At 38.0% G+C, this 18,578-nt stretch overlaps 1 protein-coding gene across 6 annotated transcripts in view; it reads left to right on the forward strand.

Annotated features, from left to right (window-relative positions):
• Positions 1-267: 267 nt before the first annotated feature.
• PLAGL1 (PLAG1 like zinc finger 1) overlaps positions 268-18,578 on the forward strand; it is a 65,921-nt gene continuing 47,610 nt past the window's right edge. For 5 of the 6 annotated variants that reach the window (XM_067701879.1, XM_067701883.1, XM_067701877.1 and 2 more), the window contains exons 1-2: positions 268-585; positions 4,869-4,938. The gene's annotated coding sequence lies outside the window, so the exon portion shown is untranslated. The remainder of the gene's footprint in view (positions 586-4,868; positions 4,939-18,578) is intronic. The other variant, XM_067701878.1, reaches the window with a different exon arrangement.

The raw sequence follows: 18,578 nt of genomic DNA on the forward strand, positions 1-18,578 counted from the left end.
GCGGTTCATCCTGGTGGTGACTTAAGTGAACAGCCCCCGATACGGTACGGGGCTTCGGGCTGGTTCGGGTCTACCTGCGCCAGCTCTGCACCTGGGCGACCTTGGCTTAGCCCACACGGATGACTCAATCGGCCAGGCGTCTGGGCGCCTGTCCTCTTCCTCCGCCCAGGCCGCCGACCCCCTGGCTCCCCAGCGGGGCCTCCTCCTGCCACGTGACGCCCCCGCCAGGGGCCCCAGCGCCCTCCTCGCGGACGCGCCGTTCCGGCTCCCGGGCTCCGCCTGTGCGCGGCCTCCTCGGCGCAGCCATCCTCGCGGCTGCCGAGGGCGGCAAAGCCCACGGCATCTGCCATTTGTCATTCAGCCCGTCGGTACCGCCCCGAGCCTTGATTTAGACACGTCTGGGGCGGATTCTGGCCTCACTCTCCTGGCGGACAGACGGACGGACGGACGGGGCGGCTCTCCTCCCAGCCCGGCGGACCGCGGGCCTTGGCGCGCGGGGCGCTTCCCCGGGTCGCCGTCATGGCCGCGGAGGCGGCGCGCCCGAGCTGCCGCGCCTGAGTTCCGGGGGGCTCCGGACCCCGCAGGGTAGGTGTAGGGGGCTCGCGGCCGCGCTCGGGGGCCGTGGGGCCGCGGCCGGCCTGGGGACGGCGGGGTGGCGGCGTTGCCGCGGAGCGAGGACCGCGCTGGGCTCCGTGCCGCGCTCGGGAGGGTGTGCCGGTGCCGACGCGCCGTGTACGTGACGGGGTCCGGGGCTCCTCGGGACGAAGTGTGAAACTCTGACGAATTGTCACCGGGTAAGCCAAGTCGGCTCGAACAACAAATTCTTTCGCCTGGTCGTTTTTAATGCCACTTTTTGAAGCGCTCGTGTATAGTTGGTATGCGGTAAATAGACCTCGGTTTTTGAAACCTGGCAATCTAACCTTGCTAAAAGGCCAGGAAAAAAGTCTGTGAAAAGTAATAATGTGACTAAACATGAAATGTTTGCGTTTACATTCATTATGGAAAATGTGACTCGCTTTATGCTTTAGTATTAGGGACCCTATCAGGTATGCTCTTAAGACTGTTTTAAAATGTGGGCTCTTAAAATTTTCCTAGGATAACTGATAATGCAACTTTGGTTATTTAGTCTCAGCATCAAACTTTAGGGGCAGTGCTGGGGTTTTTTTTTTACTTCTTAATAAACATACTCCTGTAATTTTGACTTTTTTTCCCCCCAACAAATGTGTGACTTTTATGTTTTAGGAAACCAATAAAAATTAAAAATAGAAACACTCAGCTTAGGTCCTCCTTCTTCCAGGAATCCTTCTCTAACCCCTCCCTCCCCAGGCAGGATCGGAGGCCCCTCCTGTGAGCTTTCTGGGGCCTCACTGAGGTCCTGGTCCCTTATGTCCTCCCCCCCGCCCCCCCCCCCCACTGTGTATTAACCCATCAGTCTCGCTCGGAGCCCAGTGGATACTTAGCACATGGTAAGTGATTAATACTGTTTAACGACCAAAGGAAAAGATAAAACGAGCTGATGTTTCACAGTTTTTAGCTCTGAAGTTATAGAGTGGTAAATTAGATAAGAACATTTACTTAAAGTTAAGGATCTAGAAAAGTTGACAACATCCGACGTCCGTGCTGCACGTCCTAGCAGTTCCACTCCTGGGTATTTATTCTGTAGCATGATGTTTTTCAAAGCTTGAAGCCCATTTAGTGGGTCGTGAAATCAGTTAAGTGGATAAGGATCAGAATTTGTAAAACACGAACTAACAGAATAGAAAATATCAGAATGTGTCTCAGGTCATAGGGTATTTGCTTCATGAAACTTTTCTTTTTTCTTTTTTTCCTCTCAGTTTTATACACACACAGATGTGTGTCATGATGTAAAACGTCATTCCTCAGTATGAGTCATGGTCAAAAAAGTTTGAAAGCCACTGCCCTAGATAAATTTTCATACATATACAAAAGCAGACGTGTACAAGAGGGTTTACTATAGTGTTATTTGTAAAACCCCAAAGCTGGAAGCGACCTTCATGTCCATCTGAAGGAGGAAGATAAATTATACTGCAGTCATAAAATGGAACCCACCCAGTTCAGTGGTGAATGAAGTAGTTTTGTGTCTTAACACAAATGCGTCTCAATAATGTTGAGCCAAAAAAAAAAAAAAACAACAAGTTACTGAAGACTACCATCTATGTGAAATTCAGAACCTGGTGAAATAAAGCTGTTGTTAGGGGTGCATGTGTAGGCATTAAAAATAGTAAAGAAAAATTGTAAAGAAATTAATACCATAAAAATCAAGTTAGTGGTCACCTCCTGGGGATGAAGAGGGGGAATATGAATGTGAAGGGACATGCTGCAAGGTTCTGGGATGCTGAAAATGCCTTTATCTCCTGACCTGGGCAGTGGTGACATGGGTGTTTGCTTTATAACTCTCTGTTAAATGCTACATATAATGTCTGTATATTAAATTTCCCCCAAAGTATATTAAAATATGGGTGTCACAAAATGAAGAAACCTGAAGCTGTCCAGCTTTTCTTTAAAAGAAAAAGAAAAGTCATGATCAGGAAGAGGTACCTAGGGAATTTAAATAATATCAAAACTCTGTTGTGGATGCATCAGTGTTCATTGAATTTTTTTTTAAATCTTTAATAATTTTTTTAATATTTAGAAGAAAATAAAAATCACTCACAGATAATACTGTGAACATTTTACTGTGCTTGCTTTCTGAAAAGTGACTTTTACGTATTTTTTACAAAATTGAAATTGTTTCATATAGAATATAAGCTAAAATCAAATTCTTTATAAAAAAATTAATTACTGAAAAGTATATGAAAACATAACAGACCTTCATTGACCTTCATCAAGGAGTTTAAAATGCTAACCTAACATGCTGTTATATTTACTTCAACAATTTCAGTTCCTCAGTCACTCTAGGCCACATTTCAAGTGCTCAGTAGCTGCATGTGACTAGTGGCTCTTATATTTTATTATGCTGTATTATTTTATATTGTGCTATATTATATAACAATATTTGCATCATTGCAGAAATTTCTATCAGAAAACATTGTTCAAGATACAAACCCTTTGTTGGTTATATAAACTGCAGACAATATTTTCTTTGTGCTTTTGTGTCTTAAGATGTTCTTTACTATTAAGGAAATATATTTTGAAAACGTTTTCTAAAAGTTTTAAAGTTTGCATTTTTTACATTTAGTTCTTTAATTTGCCTGACATGTATATGTATATATAGGTGAACATATTTTATTTATGCAATGAGATCAAGATTAATGTGTTTGCTTTTTCCCATGTGGTAATTGTCCCAGTACCAGAGATTTGCAGTGCCACCTCTGTCATATACACATTCCCAGAAATGCTTGGGCTCATTTCTGGATTCTGTACTCTGGTCATTGATTTGTCTCTTTCTGCAAATACTACCAGTTTTTATTTTCTTTTGTTTTATATGTAGTATATTTTTCAGTTCTAAGAGTTAAAAAATTTTTTCATTATAATTTTTTTTCTTATCCTCTGAGATTTTTAGAAGTATTTTCTAGTTCCAAATGTGGAAAGTTTTATGAGTTATCCTTTTGTTATTGATTTTTTAACTTGCAGTGTAGTCAGCAAATGAGGGTTCTATGCTACCGATTCTTTGAAATTTAAGAATTGCTTTACGGCCTCATGCTTAGCTTTTCAACTGCTCCTTGAATGATTGAGAAGAATATATATTCACAGACTTTTGGGGCAAGGTAGGTATATGTCTTAGATGAAGCATAAATACTGTGAGGTTCAAATCTTTTTTAACCTTACCAATTTTTTGGTTTCTTTGATCTGTCAATTACTGAGATTGGTGTAATAAAAATATCACAGTAAAATAATGAATTTTCTCAATTTCTTCTTATAGTTCTGTCAACTTTGCTTTATAAAAGTTGAAAGTACATACAAGTTTGGAATTGCTCTTTCTTCTCTGTGCATTGGACCTTTTGTCATTCTATAGTGACACCTCCTCACCCAAATGCCTGTTAACCTTAAAATCCATTTTGTTTTATAATCTCCTAGTCACACCTTTCCCTTAGTTAGCATTTGCTTAGAATATTTCTTTCAAATAGGTAAAACCTCATAGTTTTTTCTAATCCACTCTGACAATTTGTCCTTTAACTGGGTCTATCAGTCCAATTAAGTTTAGTGTAATTACTGATATATTTAGGATGAAAGTTAGCATTACCTTTTAGGGTTGTTTTTATCCTGTCTTACTGGTTTTTTCCTCTTCTTTGCCACCTTTTGGTTTTTTTCTTATTCCATTTTCCTTCCTCTTGACTAGTATGAAGGTTACAAATTTATTTCTTTTAGTGGTTTCTTTCAAAATTTTAATATACTAACTTAATATAAAGTTTATTAATTCTTGTTTTTTTTAAAATTCTTGTTTTGAATAATTCAAGAAGCATGAGTTGCCTTGACACCAGTTAATCTCCCAGCTTAAATGTTGTTGTCTTCCAGAGTTTAGTTCCATTTTGATTTTTTTTTCCTATAAATTTGACATCACTGTTTTTTCTTTTCATGAATTCTTTGTCATTCCTCCTTGCATCTCAGATCTTTCTTTTCTTCTTCCTCAAATATATATTTTACAAGCTTGTTTATTAAGGGACTGTTGATGGCAAATGTTATCTGAAAATGTCTTTATTTTGCATTCATTCTTGAATGATGATTTTGTTAGACATATAGTTCCAGGTTGGCAGTATCTTTCTCAGCCCTTTGGAGGTGACATTCCATTGACTTCTACTTTCAATGTTAGAATTAGTTCAAATAACTGTTATTGGTTGGTAATTTGTCTTTTTTTTTTTTTTTTTTGGCCTGATTTTAAGATCTTCTCTTTCTTTTGTTTTCTACAGTTTTATGACAGAGCGTGTCTAGATGTGGACATTTCATTTATCCTGGATTTATTGTGTTCCTGTCTCTAAGGTTTGTTTTTCATCAGTTCTCGAAAGTTTTATCTTTTATGTCTTTCAATGTTGCTTGTCCTCCATTTTTCCCATTCTTTCCTTTAAGAACTCTGATTAGACTTCTGTTAGACTTTGTCATTCTGTCGTCCATGTCTTTTAATCTCGCTTTTATATATTATACATATTTTTGACCTTGTTGAATTGTAGATAATTTCTTCAGATCTGTATTCTGATCTTTGTCTAATTTTTGTTTTCTTCTTCACATTGAACTATAATTTAAAAACAATGAAGACATAAGAATAAAATGTATGGCTTGATGAAATTTACATATGTATATGCCTGTGTGATCACCACCCAGATAAAGAAACATTTTCATCCCTGCAAAAGTTCCCTCCTGTCTCTATCCATAGAGCCATTCCTCTCCCCTAGTCAACTATTCTCCTCACTTCTATCACCATAGATTATTTTCACGGGTTCTTGAACTTCATATAAATGGAATCATATAGTTTATTCTTTCTATATTTCTTTTCTTTTGTTCATGCACATTGCATGTATAAGTTGCAAGGGATGACAAACTGTGGGCCAATTCCAGCCCATAACATATTTTCATATATGAAATTTTATTGTATATAGCCATGTCCATTCAGCAGAGTTGGGTAGTTATAACAGAGACCATATGGCCCATAAAGCCTGAACTATATATTATATGACCCTTTACAGAAAAAGTTTAGTGATGTATCTTCTATAGTATTGCATTATAAGGATATACCACAATTTATCCTTTTTTCTTGTTGATAAGCATGGGAGTTGTTTTCAGGTTTTGGCCATTATAAATAAAATTGCTATGTATGTTCTTGAAACTGCCATTGGTGAATGTATATACTCATATCTCTTGGATATATACCAAGGAGCTGAATTGATGGTCTTTGGGTAAGTTGATTGCATTTCCATGAATATTAATAATGTTGAACATCCTTTATATCTTTTATGGCCATTCAGATTTCTCTTATGAAGTGCCTGTGTAAATCTTTTGGCCACTTTTTTAAATTAGGCTATCTTTTTGTTAGTGATTTTTAGTTCCTTATGTATTTTGAATAGGAAACCTTTATCAGATACATGTTTGCAAGTATTTTCTACCTGTCTGAATTTGCCTACTTAGTCTATTAATAATGCCTTTGGATGAACAGATTTGTTTTTATGAAGTCCAGTCTATCAGTGTTTTTTTTGGGGGGGGCGGGGGTGGGTGGAGGGTGGAAGGTTAGTGCTTTTTTGTACCCTGCCCACAGAATTCTCTTCCACCTTCGTTGTTGCCCTCCATCAAGGTCCTGAAGACATTTGCTTATTGTTTTCCATCAGAAGCCTTATAGTTTTAGTCCTCACAGTTGGGTCTTTGATTTATCTACAGTTGATTTTGTGAGGCAGGGGTCAGTATTTATTTTCCAGGTGGTCATCTAGCTACTCTACACATTTATTGAAAAGATTTTACTTTTTCCATTGAATTGCAGTGGGACCTTTGTTAAAAATGGATGATCACATATTTGGGTCTGTTCTGGACTCTAATCTGTTCCACTTAAACTATTTATCAATTCTTTCATCAGTACTGCACTTTCTTAATTACCATAGTTTATACTAAGTCTTGACATATAGTACTGTAAACCCTCCAGTTTTGGTCTTCTTAAGGATTGTTTTAGCTATTTAAGTGCTGTGCATTTCCATGCACATTTTAGAATGAGCTTGTCAACATCTATTTAAAGAAAAAGTCTACCAGACTTTTGATTGGGATTGCATTGACTCTGTAGAACAACTTTAGGAGAATGGACATCTTAATAGAATCTTCCAATTTATGAACATGGTAAATCTCTTAATTGAATAAGTTCTTCAGTTATTCTTAGCACTGTTTTATGTTTTTCACTGTGGAGGACTTACACACTATTAAATTTATTTCTAGCCACTTGAGTTTTTTGATACTATTATAAATGGTATCTTTTTTTCAATTTTATTTTCCAACCATCTTGCTAGTATAGAAATGTAATTGATTTTTGTATATTGAGCTTGTACTTAGTGACTGTGCTAAATTCACTTTTCAGTTCTGGTAGTTTGTAGATCTTTCTAAAGCTACAATCATGTCATCTGTTAAAAAAAAAATTTGTCTTTCTAATTTCTATTCATTTTTTTTCTTGCCTTATTGCACTGGCTGGAAACACTGGAACAGTATTTCACAGAAGTGTTAAAATGGACATCCTTACTTTTTCCTGATCTTAAGGGAGAATATTTCACTTTTAAGGATGATGTTTACTGTACATTTTTTGTAGATGCTCTTTACCAGATTGAGAAATTTTTCTATTTCTGGTTTACTGAAATTTGTTTTCACAAGTGTGTACCAAAATTTAAAACTTTTAATTATGAAATAATTTTAAATTTACAAAAGAGTTGCAAAGGTAGTATAGAGTGTTCCTATATATGCTTCACCTAGCTTCCTCTAATGTTAACATTTTACATAACCATGATGCATTTGTCAGAATTAAGAAATTAACATTGGCACAATACTATTAACTATAGACTTTATTCAGATTTCCCCAGTTTTCCCACCAATGTTCTTTTTCTGTTCCAGGACATAATCCATATACCACATTACATTTCCTTGTCACGTAATCTACTCTAATCCGTGACAGTTTTTAAGTCTTTTCTTGTTTTTCGATACCTTGCCACTTTTGAAGAGTAATGGCCATGTATTTTATACAGTGTCCCTCAATTTGGGTTTGTCTGATGTTTTCTCACAATTAGACTGAGGTTATGGACTTTGAAGGAAGAATACCACAGAGATGTTGTGTCATTGCATCATATCTGGGGGCACACGATATCCATATCAACACATTAACCTTGATTACACAGTTTAGGTAGTGTCTGCCAGACTTATCCATTGTAACAGTTCTGTTTTTCTTTTTTCACATTCAAGGGAAGGAGAGGGAAAAATATCAAATGATTTGTGAGTATATATTAAAACTACCATAATAGTTAATAAATATTCTGAGGGATTTATTTTGAGGTTGTGCAAATGTCCTGTTTCTCCTTAAAGTTTTGCTCATTAATTTTAGCATTCAACTGACCTTGCCTGTAGCAGTTATTATTGTGGTATTCTAGTGGTGATTTCCATTTCTTTTATTCTTTCTATGTTTATTAACTGGAATTCTGACTCGGGAACCAGCCTGCCTGAGTTCAGCTCCTAGTTCTGCCCCTTCCTTGCTACAGTGTAATATTGGACAATTACTTAACTTCCCTATATTTCAAATTTCTCATCTATAAAATGTAGATAACAAGTGTCTACCATAGAAGGTTGCTGAGAGGATTAAAAGAACTAATATGTAGAAAGGGCTAAGAATTGTGCTTAGTGCCTAGGAAGTACTCATTGTTTTCTTTATTTCTTAATGTGGTAAGTTATTTTAATTATTTTAATAATTATACAAGTTATCTTATTATGAAATCATCTTGTACTCTTGGATAAAACTTACATATATGACCTGGATTTAATTTACTCTTTAATTTTTTTCATGTAATATTCATGAGTCATACAGCAGGTGTTCTTTTGCCACAGCAAAGGACACAATGAATGATAGATTCCTAAAAATATATATATAAATTACACAAGGGCTTAGCAACTGAGGTGGCAACATTCCTAACTTTCTAGAGCAATTTCTATCTGACTCTTTTGGTAAAGCTAGAGATAGAGATAGCTTTTGCAAATGAATCTTTTAAAATATTAAATTGAGCAAATTCAAAACTTGGCGTATATTGTGAAAAATGGCCACTCAGCAGGAAGGAAAAATGATTTTTAACTTTCCTACATGTTTTACCTTGAACATTGTATTATCGTAGAGGTTTCAATGTTTGGAATATTTAAAAGGATTCATTTGCCAACAGTATGTATTGAGCACTTTCAATGTGCTAGGCAATGTATTTTTCTAGTTTGGGATATGGTTTTTGCTCTTGGGGGAGCTTATGGGACAGTCAAGATCATTTTAAAAGTTGAAGTTAGACCTACTTGAATCATTCAGGGAAACTCAATTTCTGTTACTTTTTAAGTAGTTGATAAAATGAATTCTAATATCTTTGTTTTTTCCATCCTCTCAGCATCTTGGATTAGGTCCTTATCATTCTATGCTATTTCCACCCATATTGAGATTTTCCTTCCCTTCCTATCATGTGTAATGACCACTGGAAAGAATCCTTCAGTGACATCCCAGGATTTGAGAAAACAGGTCCTTGACTTCTTAACCTGACAGTGGTCATTTTTCTATTTAGTCCCAAGTGGCTTTACTAGCCTTATAGTCTTACTCCTCAGAATTAGTCCAGCGGCACAAGTGGTCTTAACTACTCATTAGAACCTGAAGTCAGTGCACTGTTTTTGAGGCTATGCTTTTTCTTGCCAAGAAATGCTCTTGGCAGGCTATGCTTGTTCATGCCATTTCCTCTGTCTTAAGTGAATTTCCCAAAAATCTTCTAGGCTCTGTTCAGAGAATACTCACTCCACAGTCCTACTAGCTAGATAGGAACCCTGTAATTTGTAATCTATAGCCCTTGTTAAAATATTTCCTTCATCACCAATCTTTATATCTAAATGTCACTTCCAGTTGGTCAGGTTCTTAGAGATGGGGTTCCAGTACTTGCCATGATACTTTGCATACAAAGAGCTATTGCTAAATAGCTACCACTCTTAAATACCTGCTGTAATCGTGCTACAATTTTGCAAAGTGTTATTGTCTCTCTTTTAAGTTGTGAAGAAACTCAGTATCAAAGAGATTAAGAAACTTGCCCAACACCAGTATAGTTAGTAAGTGGCAAAACTGGTCTGTCTGATTCAAAAGCTCTTGTGATTTCTTGTATGTCATCCCACCTTGGTACTAAAAATAAATAGTTAAATAAAATTATTAAACAGATGTATTTTTGGTGAAACACATCATTGAAATTGCTTCACTTACATTACTAATATGCTACTTGGAGTCATCGTTTCAGTGACTAAGTTAGTTGCTGTGGACTAACCGATGTACTCCTATTTTCTTTGGATTTTCCTTCCAAGTTTCCATTGATACTAATGAATAAGGTTTGATAATCTAATTTTAGCTTATTTTGGGGGTAAGTGAAATAGAAACTTAAGCACAATTTGTTTTATTTTGAAGAAGAATATTTTGCATTTGCTTAATAACTTTTACTAGGTAAAAATAGTCTGCTTGTCTTTTGTGAAGTACTTTTTCTATTGAGATGTAAAATACATGAGTGTGGGGCGAGCATATAAAGTGTGCCAATCTTAAATAAACAGCTTGATGATTTTTCTAAAAACATACTACCTGTATAATTACTGCATGAAGATAGACAATATTACATCCATCTAGAAAAAGCAAATTCTCTCACGCACCTTCTAGCCAGCACCTCCCCAGAAGTAACACCCTTTTGATTCCCATCACTCTAGATTAGTTTTGTCTCTTCTTGAACTTTAAGGGTAACCAAGTAGTATGTACTTCTTCGTGTCTGACTTCTTTCATTCAGCATAGTTGTTTTGAAATTTATCCATGCTGATGCATGTATAGTTTATTCTTTCTTTCTCATATATATTTTTTCTGATTAGCATTCCATTCTATCAATATACCACAATTTGTTTATTCATTCTGTTAATAGATGTGTGGGTGTGTTCTGATTTTGGCTATTATAAATAAAGCTGCTATGAATAGTCATACACAGATGTTTTGGTGGACATTTGTAGTATTTCGCTTGGGAGCATATGTAAGACTAGAATTAAGTCACAGAACAGCCGTGTATTTAGTTTCAGTGAATTCTGCCGAACAGTTTACCAACAGTGAATGAATAAATGGACACTCCTGGTAGCAGTGAGAGTTACAACTGTAGTTCCACATTTTCGCCAGCACTTGATATTATTATTTTTCATATTAAGCCCTCTGGTGGATGTGAGATGCTGTCTCATGGTTTTCATTTGCATTTCCTTCATTATTAATAATGTTGAGCACCTTTTCACGTGTATCTTGGCTAATTTGGTAAGGTAAAAACAGATATATTTTTTGGAGCAGTACTTGTTTAAGTCTTTCACACATTTTTATTGGGTTGTTTGTCATCTTATTGATTTGTAGGAATTCTTTGTATTCTGGAAAATGTCCTTTGTTGGATGTGTATATTGCAAATAGCTTCTCAGTCTGACTTTTCTGTTTTCTCTTTTAGTGATGTTTTTTCAGGAACGGTTCTTAATCAAATCCAGTTTATCAATTTTTTAAATAATTACTGTGTTTTGTATCCTGCTTTAGAAATCTTTGTCTGTTCCACAGTCATGAAGGTATTCATTTTCCATTCACATTTAGTTCTGTGATCCATTCTATGATCTATCTCAGATTTTTGTTTTGATGTGAGATAAGGGTCAAGGTTCACTTTTTTCAGTATAGCTGCCCTTTTAAAATTCAGAGATTATATTACAAAGGAATAAGGGAAGAACGGATATCGGGGAGAATTGGCTGTCGTTGCCGTAGCTTCTATTTGTATGCACTTTGTAAGTGCTTGATATTTGATTAACTCTCAGCTACCTCTAATGGCAGCCTCATAATCAGACATATAGGCCTGTGATAGAAGACTTTCCCAGATCTACTTAACAGGAAGAGTACCAAGTAGTGACGGGGTTAGCTACTTCTTAGTGAGACCAATGTTCGAATCTTTAGTTAAAATTCCTCTCAAATTACCAGTGTTTCTTCTTTATATGGCACTGTTGCCATCATAGCAGTTGGGAGGTAATGAAATCCTAAATCAAGAAAATCTAAAGAAAGACGTGGCTCCCCAGGTCTTACAATAGAGTGGACTATGGTGGGAGGGAGACCAAATGAAACATCTTTTCGTCTTGGTTAGCTCCTAAACATCTCTCATCCTTTATATTTTGGAAAAGAGACTGGAGGTCTAGATTCCAGGTAATTTTTTTTTAAATACATTTATTTATTTATTTATTTATTTATTTTTGGCTGGGTCTTCGTTTCTGTGCGTTTCTCTAGTTGCGGCGAGCGGGGGCCACTCTTCATCGTGGTGCGCGGGCCTCTCAGTATCGCGGCCTCTCTTGTTGCGGGGCACAGGCTCCAGACGTGCCAGCTCAGTAGTTGTGGCTCATGGGCCCAGTTGCTCTGCGACATGTGGGATCTTCCCAGACCAGGGCTCGAACCCGTATCCCCTGCATTGGCAGGCAGACTCTCAACCACTGTGCCACCAGGGAAGCCCCCTAGATTCCAGGTAATTTTACTGTTGGTTACCACTAATGCAGTTAGTAGATGCAGATTTTTCATTTCATAGGAAGTATTTAGTATTGCTAGACCTTGAAACAAAAGGTCTCTGTTTGATAATTAAGGCTTGGACCCACCCAGTGTTGAGTGTCCTTCCTTTTTTCATTCCTGGGGGAAAATACTCTGAAATATCCTAGAAGGGTAGATGTATTAGTTTGCTTGGGCTGCCATAACAAAATACTACAGGTTGGGTGGCTTACACAACATAAATGTACTCACAGTTCTGGAGTCTGGAAGTCCAAGATCAAGGTGCTAGCAAATTTGGTTTCTGATGAGGCTCTCTTCCTGACTTGCAGGTGGCTGCCTTCTTGCTGTGTCTTCACATGGCCTTTCCTCTATGCACTGAGTGTGTGCATGGAGAGAGAGTGGTCTCTGGTGTCTCTTTGTCTTCTACTAAGGTCACCAGTGCTATTGGATTAAGGCTTCATCCTCAACCTCATTTAACCTTAATTATCTTTCTAAAGGCTCTATCTTCAAATACAGTCACATTGGGGGCTTCAACATAGGAATATTGGGGGGCACAATTCAGTCCATAACAATGGGTTTTCTAGAAATGCATGCAGCAGTAAAATATTGGGACTGAATATAAACTGCTTTAGTGTTCATGCTGCTTTCACTCTCTGCCATATATTTCATAAGAATAACCAGAGTTTTCATAATGCAATTAGTTTAGTTTAGCTCCTGCTGGAGATTTTGAGAGCTTGTGTGAAGTAGAGCTGTTGTGTTAAATCTCTCTGTACTTCTGTGAAGCGTGAAGTCAGTGTCATATGTTTTAGGGATAATACCGTGTCACATCAAAGAGATGTTTAAAACTGCAATCTAGAGAATTGTTTTTAAACATCTGGGGAAAGATGTGCATATTCTCAGAGGATGTGATGTAGAGCATCATTCACTGTGACATTTTAAAAATCTATAGTATATAGGAAAATTGTTGATTTTTCTGATACCTTTCTGGGATTATTAAGATAATACAGATCCGTCTTTGGATGTTGCAGATTATAAATTTTGCCAGTACACTTTAGGAATTTTTGTTTTGTTTTGTTTTGTAGTGACTTACCTGTTTCAGTTAATCCCAGTTTTTGTTTCCCCACATTGTCGAAGGAGTAGATGATGGAAAGCATTCTAGTTTTAAAGCGTAAACATGTTACTCAGATTTTTAAAAATTAGAGTAGATGGTATCTTGTGTGTGTGTAAAAGAAGGAACGTTTGATTTCCTCTATTAGGTTGGCAATTCAAAATATCTTATAATCACCTAAATTCCTTGCCCCCTCTTATGCTTGCTTCAGTTAAAATAAGAAAGAGGAAGAAGAAACTTGTTGGTCCATGAGGTTGCAAGATTTTGAAGAGGAAGATTGATCAAAGGTTGTATATGTTGAAGTCCATGTTTATTCCGTGAATCTTATGTTGGAAGCTCTCAGCTGTTTAGAAGCCAGTATCCCTATTCCTGTAATTGTTTTTACAGGTAGAGAAAGTGATGTAGTCTTTTGCATATCTTGCCTGGGAAGATATGGAATTACCTGAATTACATATGTGTTGTTTTTAAATTGGAAACGTCAGACTTCACTGGCCAAATAGGACCCGAGACTACATAAAATCTTTGTGGAAGATTTAGGAACAGCTAATGTAGAGCTAATTCTAGTAAAGACAGCATCTGACCTCCCTTTTTGGCGCATGGACAGATGTATAATGGTTCCTCCTGAACTGTCACTTTCAGATCCCCGTTTTTAAGTAGGAAATGAAGTGAAATAAATAGAAAAGTTTTCCAAATGAAAAGGAGATCGTAAATCTGTTAAAAGCAGGTGACTGTGGTAAAAACACAGACAGTATATAGTGGCAATAGTGAGGCATCCTAGAACTAGTAGAAAATCAACATAATAGAAGGAATTTGATACAAGCAGAAATCTAAAGCACAAGAGCACAATCTCTTTTTAGATCAGAAAGGAAGAACAGGATTTGATAGCTATAGCTTATAAATGCTATTTACATAATTAAAGAAAGAATGTATCTACTGGATATGTTTTTTTCCACAAGAGATTTGGTGGCATTTTTAACATGACCAAGTGAGAAAGATTTGATGACAGAAAAGACTGTTGGGTCCCCCAACATCTACATTGAGATGTAGAGTATGGTAAAGTTGGTTCCTCTGATTGGCAGCATTTGATACCACTGTCCATTAAAATCATTTAACTAACTTACCTTGTTTGGATTACACTAAGGAGCCTTGTGTATCACTCAGGAGAGGCTAGGTTATGCTATAGAACAAATGACTCCAAAAGCTCAATGGTTTAACACAATGAAAAGTATTAGTTTATTGTTTGCCTATGCCACATATCCAAAGTAGATTGGAAAAGGGAAACCTGGAAGACACACTGGAGTCACTGGTCCATAGCAATTTTGAAATCCCTCATGACAGGTATCATGACATGTAGGGGGACAAATATTTCTTAATTAGGGCCTGATTTCTACCTTCTCGTTCATTGTTTTAAGAGGCCTGGATCTTCCCTTTGGAGGGTTCTTTCTTTTCTTTTCTCTCCCTTAGCCACATATGAAGTGGAGAGTAAAGAATTTGCTGAACTTGGGAACTGAGCAACTCTTTCTGCCCACTTCCTCCAAATAGAAGGTTGGGAACCAAAGTATCATTTTAAGACTTCAATTGATAAGCTGGTTCTTTGGCAGCATAATTCTCTCCAAAATCTAGAATTTTTCTTATCTGTTTCCAACGATTTCTATGTGCTAGTAAATACATCCCTAGTTTTTTCTTTTGTTTTGAGATATGGTTCTTAGATTTGCTGCCTTGATTTGCTTTCTCATTCCTGTAGCTCTCTTTCTTGACCCAAAGAAAGTTACTTTGGGACTGGCTTGCTTCTTTTGGAAATCTTTACCCTTAATCTCATCTTCTTCCTCAGTCTTTTTATCCATATAAATGACTTAGTGGATACATTATCTATCATTGCCCTGAGGCAATTTAATTAAAAAAAAAGATTTTCCTAGGCTTATGACCTTCAAAGTCTTTAAACTGTTAGTATGGGAGTTGAGAAGTATTTAGTTCTTTTTTGTTTGCGATATGTGGGCCTCTCACCGCCGCGGCCTCTCCTGTTGCGGAGCACAGGCTCCAGACGCACAGACTCAGTGGCCATGGCTCACGGGCCCAGCTGCTCTGCTGCATGTGGGATCCTCCCGGACCGGGGCACGAACCCGTGTCCCCAGCATAAGCAGGTGGACTCCCAACCACTGTGCCGCCAGGGAAGCCCTAGTTAGTTCTTTTAATACTGCAAATCTGAAATGTCTGATCCTCTATTCCTCCACTTCTTGAAAACTGGATAGTCCTTTTTGGAGCTCATCTCTTTCTTGAATACCTTGACAAATGCAGCCAATAACCAGTGCACTCTTCCAGTGTTTTGTTTTGTTTTGTTACCTCTTCTAGGGCTGCAGTTTCATTAGGTAGGTGATCTGCCTCCCAAGGCACCAGAAGCAAATGCTTTACCAAATACACCACTGTATAAAATACGCCACTATCTTTCCAGCTCTTAAGATAATTTTTCTCACTGCTTCCTGACCACAAAACCATGGTCATGTGTTTTAGGTTTTTGCTAGAGAAGCATCCTACTTCTGGTACCGATTTCTATATAGTCAGGATGGGCTAAAGTTATCTGTGCTAATGAGCCATCCCCAAACCTCAGTGGCTTCACAGAAGAACAGTTTATTTTCTTGTTCACACTGAACATCCATTGTGGATTTGTGGGAGGCTCTACTCCATCCACACTGTCAGACTTAGGCCTGTGAGGCATCACCGTCCTGAGCTGTATGCTTTCTGAAATACTTGGTCTTCTCGATTTACGTGGTAAGGAAAGATAATATTAAATGGTCTTGTGCCAGTAATTAACTGTTTGTTGGCAGCCCAGAGCTAGTCACATGGCCCTGCCTAACTATAAGCAGGTAGAGAAGTCCAAGCAGGAATATAAACAGAAGGACTGGTACTGTGACTCAAAACAGTTAAAAGTTTTAAGACAGTAAACTAACTACAAAAATATACTCTATCATTCCTTGACAAATTGATCTCAAATGACCTGGAAAACCAGGTTTGAATGTGGAATTCTTAGTCTTGAGATTTCTGCACCTTTAGAACATGACAGTGTAGGGAGAGCTGGCCCATCTTCTCTTTTCTTCACATCCTTGGCCCAATTCTGCACTATGAAGGGCACACATTTGGTTATGTCCACACCCCTACAAACAGCCACCCCTTGGCCACCTCTTGAGCCTAGTGTGGCACATAGAGTGGCATGATCTGTCCTAAAAAGTAAGAGGTTTAGGTGAAAGGATTGTGCAGTCGCTGGTGGCAGGCTTGAAGCTCTTTGAACAAGAATTCCGTGGTTCCAGGATCCTGGAGCATAGTCTAGGAGGGGAGTCTGGGCCTGGGTGGGTATGTCCTCTTAGACACTTGGACTTTTCACTGTGGAGGGAAGGGTTTGCTGTGAACCACTCTTGCCCATGTTTAAGGACAGTGCTGAGCAAGTGTAATATCTGTGTTGCCTAGAAAATGAGAGTAAGATATGAATGAGCACATAAATCTATACCATTCTCGTGCTTACTAATTTAGCTTCCTAGATAGAGCTAGAAGGGGAAAATGCCCTGATCACCAAAGTTGAGTTGAATGTCTTGACAATTATTACTTTTATTATAAAGTCCTCATTATAATATATAAATCAGTTTCTTATGTTTTTGCTCGTAGCAAATTTATATCAATCCTAGGTTTTCTGACCTTATGGAGGTATTGGGACTATGTCATATCTCTCTTAGTGATGCCCTTACCCTGTTACCATGTAATGGGAACAACTAAGAAACTGTGACATCTAACCATCATGAAAGGCAGTCAGCCTGGGGAGCAGAATCTGGGTGATCAGATCAAATGTTAGCTCTACTACTTCATAACTGTCCAATATTAGGAAGGTATTTTTTCTTTCTGAGCCAAAATTTTCTTATTTGTATAAAGGGGATAAACCCACCTATTCTCAGGTTGTCGTGATCAATATAATATACACCAAGTGGCCTACGCAGAAAATATTCATAGGTCAAGCAAAGGTTTTTTCTCAATTAAAATAATGAAAAGTAATGAGGTATTTTAAGAAGTAAATCTGAGATTTAGTACAGGGAGGTTGACATAAGGAAGGAAAGAGGTGGGGGTCCGTGGAAGATAAAGTGCTTAGTTTAATATCCTGAAAAGAGTGCTTTGGGGCAGCCCTAGGCTCTTGCTTATCTCCAAAGGAAGGTATGTATCTTTACTATCTCAACCTAATAATTTCTCTTGAGCTTCAGTGTCCTGATTTGTTAAATGAAGATAATAGGAATTGCTTTGATGACCTTGATAAGGATCCTTTGATAGAGTGGTGGAGATAAGAGCCAAGGGAATGGGTTGGAAAGTGAATAGGAGGTCAGGAAATGGGGATTATCTGTTTTCAATTCTTTTCTGTGAAGTTAATCTGAGAAAGTTAGTCTGTGAAACATAGTGGGAACTGGAGGGCAATGCGAGGTCAGTGAAGGTTTTGTTTATTAAAGGTTGGGAAATACCAGAGCATGATTGTGTGTTGGGGAGAAGTACCTCTAGTAGAAAGGGAGAGGATGATAATGGAGAGAAAACTTTGGATGGCGAGGTGGGGTTGACCTTTGGTGCTAGGAAGAGAAATTTGTAGGTTTAGCATTGGGAAGATGAGATGCTCCACCCAGTAGCGCTCTCTCGCGCGGCGCGCTCTCTCTCTCTCTCTCTCTCTCTGCCCCCTTCCCTCCCCCTCCCTTTCTCTCTCAGTGAAGCATGAAGTAGGGATGTTAGCAAAGAGATGTATGTACAACTGTGGGGAGTGGGAGGTCATTTGGAAGATAGTAGAGAAAATGGGAAATTAATAAGAGTGAGGGAATATTCTGGAGTTGTGCAGGCTCTGGAACCCAGCTGAGTCTGAGTTGACAGGGTTAGAGTGAAGTCACTCTCCCCAGCTGTGAGACCCCATCTCTGAACCCTTTGTCGTCATTTCTCCTGCAGTAGCCTTTCCATTCTATTGTTTTTGAGCATTTTTGATATTACCTGAGTCACTCTTCAGTTACACTGAGCTGCCTGCTGGGGCTGTCCAAGTTAAGGTCAAGGTACCCGTTATTATTTGGTTAGCTCTCTGATTACAGAATTGTATAGGTTTTGAGTAGTCTACCCAGCTTTTCCCCCAGCTTGTGCTATTATTGGTGTGAGATTTTGTAGAGAGTGAGGTGGTTCAGAAATGACTAAATTGTCTTTATCTCTATATAAGGTCATTACAATGGACTGAATGTTTATGTCCACACAAAATTTACATGTTGA

Source organism: Pseudorca crassidens, chromosome 13 (assembly GCF_039906515.1).
Source record: "Pseudorca crassidens isolate mPseCra1 chromosome 13, mPseCra1.hap1, whole genome shotgun sequence".
Lineage (NCBI taxonomy): Eukaryota > Metazoa > Chordata > Mammalia > Artiodactyla > Delphinidae > Pseudorca > Pseudorca crassidens.